This window comes from Vanessa cardui, chromosome 26, assembly GCF_905220365.1.
Source record: "Vanessa cardui chromosome 26, ilVanCard2.1, whole genome shotgun sequence".
In the NCBI taxonomy this organism is placed as follows: Eukaryota; Metazoa; Arthropoda; class Insecta; order Lepidoptera; family Nymphalidae; genus Vanessa; species Vanessa cardui.
This window is the reverse complement of record NC_061148.1, coordinates 9788534-9796248: the sequence shown is the minus strand read 5'-3', so window position 1 is coordinate 9796248 and position 7715 is coordinate 9788534. Positions and strand designations below refer to the sequence as shown.

Here is a 7715-nt window from a genome sequence, read left to right as displayed (position 1 = left end):
GTAACGAACAGAAATAAAACATCATAAAGGAATATGGTTAACCGAATATAATAAATATATTAGGATAAACATAGGAGTAATTTGTAAATAATAAAAGAAAGGATGTATAAATTAGAATTGCTAATTAGATGTGTAATAAAAGAAAATTGTAAAAGGACGTAAAATTTAAAGTTGTAAAAAAAAAAAAAAAAAAAAAAAAAAAAAAAAAAAAAAAAAAAAGTATACAAAGTTGGAAAAAATGTAAATAAAGAGCAGTTTCAAAAGTTACTTACCCCAGACAGAATTGCGAAAGGACATAGCATATAGCTACTAGGTAAAATAAAAAGTACATAAAAAAGTGGGAATCCCCCCCATGAGACTAAAAGCGAAGCGTGAAAGGATTGAATGTTAGTACGAGAAGAATACTTGCGAGAACTGGAATGAATGAAATTGATGATATAGGCTCCGATTATGTTGGAGGTAGGAGATTTAAAAAAAAAAAACAAAAAAATAAAAAAAAAAAACCTAACCTAACCTAACCTAACCAACCAACCAACCAACCAACCAACCAACCAACCAACCAACCAACCAACCAACCAACCAACCAACCAACCAACCAACCAACCAACCAACCAACCAACCAACCAACCAACCAACCAACCAACCAACCAACCAACCAACCAACCAACCAACCAACCAACCAACCAACCAACCAACCAACCAACCAACCAACCAACCAACCAACCAACCAACCAACCAACCAACCAACCAACCAACCAACCAACCAACCAACCAACCAACCAACCAACCAACCAACCAACCAACCAACCAACCAACCAACCAACCAACCAACCAACCAACCAACCAACCAACCAACCAACCAACCAACCAACCAACCAACCAACCAACCAACCAACCAACCAACCAACCAACCAACCAACCAACCAACCAACCAACCAACCAACCAACCAACCAACCAACCAACCAACCAACCAACCAACCAACCAACCAACCAACCAACCAACCAACCAACCAACCAACCAACCAACCAACCAACCAACCAACCAACCAACCAACCAACCAACCAACCAACCAACCAACCAACCAACCAACCAACCAACCAACCAACCAACCAACCAACCAACCAACCAACCAACCAACCAACCAACCAACCAACCAACCAACCAACCAACCAACCAACCAACCAACCAACCAACCAACCAACCAACCAACCAACCAACCAACCAACCAACCAACCAACCAACCAACCAACCAACCAACCAACCAACCAACCAACCAACCAACCAACCAACCAACCAACCAACCAACCAACCAACCAACCAACCAACCAACCAACCAACCAACCAACCAACCAACCAACCAACCAACCAACCAACCAACCAACCAACCAACCATACATGTTGCAAACAGAATAGAAGAATTTCAATTTGGGTTCAGTACATTCAAATTAGAATCCGTTGTAGGAAGAAAATTTGCACACTTCGAAACGTTTGCGTCCGGCGAATTGAATTCAGTGTTTTAATATAGTCAAATATTCTATGATTTGTATAGAAATTTAGTAATTTAATTTATACATTTTTGTAAGTGCATTTTGACAAATTTTGAAAAAAAAAAAATAGGTAAAACGTGATAACTCAAAAACGGTACACTTTTGGATTATGCATTTGGGGGTCAAAATTATTGCAAATAGTCACCCCTATCACCTCCTAATAAAATTACTAATAAGCCTGTATACGACAATATGCTTGTTAAAAGCGAATACTTAGGAACCGTAGTTTATTTTCAGCCCATTCAAAAAAACGAGTGTTGTCAATTAGACTCGTATATATATTTTTTTTTTGTGATGTTTGGTCATTTTATTCGCCATTTATGAACCGATTTTTATGTTTTTTTTTTTTTTAGTTAAAAAGAAGATACTCCTGGAATGGTACCATGATGAGGATATCAGAGTCTGATGATGTGATCCTGAAGAAATGAGGAACCCTCAAATTTTATAGGCACATGTACCGTGTTTTACACATTTTCTGAAGTTATATTGGCATTTGCTTCTGGCAATCATAATGTTATACTACTGAGCTGATTATGGAAGTGTAAGTCCTCAATTACTTGGAGTTAGGAAATAGTTCTTTGAACATTAATATATGGTTTTGTACTAGGGTTGCTGAGGATTCCTCTTCCGCTTCCTCATAATGCGAAAGTTCCTCAATATTTTGGGTTCCACAACCGATACCGCCTCCTCATATATAAAGAATTAAAAATCCTCTTCCGCTATCGCTTCCTCAAAATTTAAGAGCAATTTATGAGGAATCTGGAGCTGTAGTAGACACATCCTGCCCTACAACCACCGCTTCACCGTTTACCAATAGAAGAGAGGTCTGTGGTACTAAAGCTGCTATTAAATAACGACATTAAAGAAAAACTAATTAATATGCATGATCACAGTCTTTTATGGTGAAAAATTGATCCGAAATATTTGGGAGCTTTAAGGAGCTGTACGGCAATACTTATCTTCTCCTCTATCTAGTATGCCCAGGGCACGAATTTTTAGCAATACTGAGCTAAGAAGCCGGTTGTCAGGGGAAACAGCGTCCAAATTATTTTTTATAAAAAATAACCTCGCTATAATTAATTTTGATTATTTATTAGTATTCAATTCCTTTATTTTAATGAATAAAATATTTGACTTAAGTAATTAATAAAGATATAAAGACTGCATTCTTATTATATATTATATATATCATTTGAATTCCTAAAATAAATTGTACTATTCACTCATCTTTTTTGTGTGCTTGTGTTGTGTATGTTATTGAACTCATTCATAACTGCTAGACCGATTTTGATGATTCTTTATTGTGTGTTTTGAGAAAGGTTAATTTTTTTTAGTGTATGTATGTTATGTACAGACAGAATAACGGCTTTTCGGTTTGGTCCGCTAGTATTTATAATTTCCTATCTTCCTAATCCGCTTTCTCTACCGCTTCCTCATCCGCTTCCTCATCCGCATCCTCTTTCTCGAAAAATATCCTCATCCTCATGCGCATCCTCTAAATTTGCGTTCGACAAATCCTCTTCCTCCTCCTCTTCCTCATAATCACTTCCTCAACAACCCTATTTTGTACTCCTCTTCGTATGCTATAGCTTATATAAAGAGAAGTACAGGTTCACTAAACATTTCTCTTGTTATGTTATTGTTTAGTATGTCATGCTCCAGAACCAGGCCCGCTTTTTGAAAATATCAACAAATAACCATTTGTTACATAAGAACTTTTAATTTTTATTTTGAGAAAATAACACAAAAAAGTAAAATAAAATATTTTTCCTAAAAAATAACACCGACTTCAAAGTTATCACTAAATAGTTATAAAAATAATTTGATTAAATATTTTATTCCTTTTAGAAATGTTAGTAGTGTAGTCTGCTACATACTCAAAATTAAAATATTCTTTATTTTCAGGTAGGCTTTACAAGCCATTTTAAATCATTGTTTATGTTAATCAAATTATATTTATTAGTGTCAACAAGTATAAGCTCCACGCTATTTTTAACATTTGTATAATGCTGTACTGAATAATGACTTTTTTCGAAAATATTTTTACAAATAATTTTAATTCAGTAATCGTAAAGTTAAAATATCTGCGGAATGGTATTACAAAAAAAAAACATCGGATATCTTGCTCCAAAAGGATTTATTTGCGGAGATCACTGCTTTTATAAAATAATGATAAATGTATTGTAACTATAAATAAATAATAATAATAATAATAAATATAATAAATATGACACAACATCACATACATTACTCTGATCCCAATGTAAGTAGCTGAAGCACTTGTGTTATGGAAATCAGAAGTAACGATGGTACTACAAACACCCAGACCCAAGACAACATAGAAAACTAATGGTAATCTTCATCGACTCGGCCGGGAATCAAACCCGGGACCTCAGAGTGGCGTACCCATGAAAACCGGTGTACACACCGCTCGACCATGGAGGTCGTCAACTATAGAACACACAGATTTGTGGTATTAGATTACGTTATCGGATTTACTTAATTTACTCTTCAGATCGAAGTAGATGTTGTCAGCTGCCAATAGGGAATGGTCGTTGAGGCGTTGATCAGCTAAACAATGATGTCGTCTTCGAAAGAGGGAATGCACTGTGTAGTTCAAACTCGCTTCGTAATATGTCATGTAGTTTAAAATAAAATACTCTCAATGGTTTTATTTACAGTTTTTATTATTTTATAGTCTTAACAGAAAGGCAGTGGAACATTGTTTTTTAAGAAATTATATTAATTGTGATAGTATTTTCACAATTCATTTTTGGTTTTGTTTGATTCTTTAAATGTTGAGATGTCGTCATCTAACCGAGACCTGAAATCAAGATTGCATATTAGATTACACAAATATAATAATTTAGACGATACCAAAAAAAAAAAACAATATTTAATAATGAACAGAATTCGAACTGTATAGGATAAATTAAAAGTACACCAATTATTTCCAAATATGTAATTATATATGTTCCATTAGGTTATAAACAAAAGTTTAATATTTTTAATTTGATTAACATTTATGTAAATATGTAAAATAATTATACCACATAATCACTTATATATATAAGTAAATCCGAGGGGAGAACTGAGAGTACTGGCAATACAGACCGGCCACTCCGCTGAGCATTGAGATGATGTTGGTGAAGGAGCTCAGGTTGTCGATGGTGTGCTCGAGGTGGGTGGTTATCAGCGACGACAGCGCGCTCGCATTGCTCGCCATCCTGAATATAGAACGAGATAAATTTCTTATTTTAAACACTATCAATTCAGTGTAAGGACAATAAAGAGACTAGTTGTATTTATTGTCCCGAAACTCAGCAGTTATTCTTTTACTTAGATTGAATTTCAATGCCGGAAGTCAGAAATTACGGCTAAATAACACGGTCTTTACCATCCACACGCACTCGTACAAACATTAATAGTAATATGTAATAATAATGTCGATCATTGACTGACACCTCGTCCTAATTAATCATAGGACTGATTAATGACTACGCCCTTGCGTGGCGTTAGCATATTGTTATTTATTAAACCTTCATAGGAATTTTGCAAGATAGAGGCTGGATTACGTGTGTAATCTCGGCCCTGAAGCGCGTCGTGTACATCGTGTCGCTGCTGTAGATATCGTGTTCCCGCCCCTTGTCTCTATTGACACTGAATCAATCAGCCTTCAAACTATTACACGACACAAAGCCTGGTTGTTTGGCGAGGGCGGCGACAGTGTGACTATATACGTAGCGAGATCAGTTTATATTAAAACTTACATAAAAACAAGTCCTCCATAGGATTTGTATAAATACGTATAAGTTATATCAATTCACGGTAAAGTTTGTCCAAAAATAAATTATTTTGTTGAATATTCAAATTAATAAAATATAAGGTTTTAATCAATAAGATTATTCTTAATTTTTTAGTATTAAATTTATTTTAATTCTTGGCACTCAAAAGAACAAGTCAACCTTTGTTATGTTATTGTACTGTGTTGTTTATTGATGAAGTAAACATTTATTTATTATAATAATTTTTGACTGTACTAGTCACATGATCTTATCTTGGCAAAATTTTACATGGAAATGTTTTTGTTGGGACTCCCTTTACGCTGTCCGATGACACTTCAAAATTAATAAAATGTGTACATGTCGCATTAAATCGATTTGCCTTAGACGGTACAGAACTTACTCCATCTGACACTCCACGCAGACACTCATCTGTAACAAAGATATTTTCATATAAGGAGTTGTTGATTGCATGTCATTAAAATTATGAATAGTCAAAACAAAAGTGCAAAACTCAAATACGTTCCTTAATTTCAGTACCGATTATTCGTCACAAGAAATAAACACAGATGTTTACGCTTTATTTTGTGCCTTAACTGGGTGGGAACATAGCACCCACTCATGGCTGATGTATTCAACTGCTAAGCAGCAGTGCTTTACCGTCTTCGGTGGCCGAAGATGGTGGCTCACTTGCCCTATTCACGTATTTTACAACATAAAAAATATCTTTTCCTTGACCGATTCTAAGAGTTTCTTGTTAAAAAGCTCTTTCGGGGCCGCGACCCGGGAACTGCTGCTATATCTGCCTACCAGATATCTCACGATAGCTCCACTCACCATGAAAATGACAAGCGACGAGAGAGCGAAGGCTGAGAGACCGGAGTACACGCGCACCATCTTTGCTGGCGGGTTTGTTTGACTGTGATTTAAGATTAAATTACTGCGTCTTATATATTATGCGGAGGTAACAATAACTTGAGATGTTATTATTTTATAAAATGTAATATATTCATTAGCATGACAACGTAGGGCCTCGCACCAGATTCGCTCTCGTTAAAGGAGAATAGAAAAGGCTTTTTCATTTAAATTATAACATGTTTTTATATATTATTGAAATATTATTAATATTCGAATCTAACTATGATTAAGTATCGAGTTTATTTTTGTTCAACCGCTCCCGTGGCCGCTATTCGTTACATATCGATGGAATGAAAATGAAAACTAACTGCATCATGTCAATGAATAAAATTAAAACATTGATAATCTCGATGATGAGGTCCTGAGTGATTTCGGGCTCGTCGACAACTCTCAAGGGATACTGGTTAAATAATCAGAAGAAATTATAGCGTACAAGACGTGAGAAAGAGTTCTCGCGCCGGGCGAACAGCATTGCGTGCTTTCCGAGGCACGAGAGTGTCCACTTCTAACTCAGGACTCCAGGGTCCACCACTACTAAGAACTTTTCGAAGGAAGAACCCGGAATCTGAGGCCTTATATTTACTAGACATACGAAACAAGATAAGACTTCAACATAAGTAGTCCCTTTGTGAAACATTAGTGCTGTTGCTAAGAAAAAGAGGCGTGACACAAGGAAAATTATAAGAAAAAATTCAAGAGGTCTGCTGACAGAAATGAAAATATTGAACTAACTGTGTGTAATTGGGAATTAAAAGAAATATAATCTGAGTTATGTTAATTGTATAATTAGTTATTGGATTATTTAATTAACATTGGGCCGGTTTCCACGTGTACTGACACTTGGAGCAATAATTACATGGATCTTCTGGAGCCGAGGATAGCGCTGGAGCGAACGAACGAACCAAATATTCGTTTCTAATCGTATAATTCCGAATTACATCTGTGTCCTATTTGTACTTAGACTTTGGTGCAGTACAACCCTAAACAAAAACACATGGTTCATATTTTGCCCCAAAGTAATTGCGATTCAAAGGGAAATACAACATTACTACCACTACTCCGAGCGGTCATTTGTACAATAACTATTATAATTTTTACGTGTAAGTATATAATTAGGGCCATTAAGTAAGGCTTACTAATAAATCAAAGCATACAATAAGCCGCACAAGCTCAATACAACTTCATTAACTCATAATTAATATACGTAGATTACAATAATTACATTTATTACAACGTCTATTAGATGTAATGATGCATTAATGCGTTTTACAGTATGTACACAGGGCGCCGCGCGTCACCGGCCTAGCGCGACGTATTGTGAAGCGACCCGCACGTATTAACCGTCGCTTCGGAGAAACCGCTTGACGCGGCTAATGCAGTATTCACTTAGAAATTAAGAATTAAATAAGCGACTGGACAGTATTTTGGTATTGCTGTGAGACTGTATTATTATTTCATTAATAGTT

The 7715-nt window shown here is 35.5% G+C and overlaps 1 long non-coding RNA gene across 1 annotated transcript; it reads right to left on the bottom strand.

The window, feature by feature from the left end:
• Window positions 1–4044: 4044 nt before the first annotated feature.
• LOC124540863 lies at window positions 4045–5770 on the bottom strand. The gene is made up of 3 exons (XR_006967175.1): window positions 5735–5770; window positions 4664–4776; window positions 4045–4373 (listed from the first exon to the last, which is right to left on the bottom strand). It is a non-coding gene; the product is annotated as an uncharacterized LOC124540863 (long non-coding RNA).
• Window positions 5771–7715: the final 1945 nt, after the last annotated feature.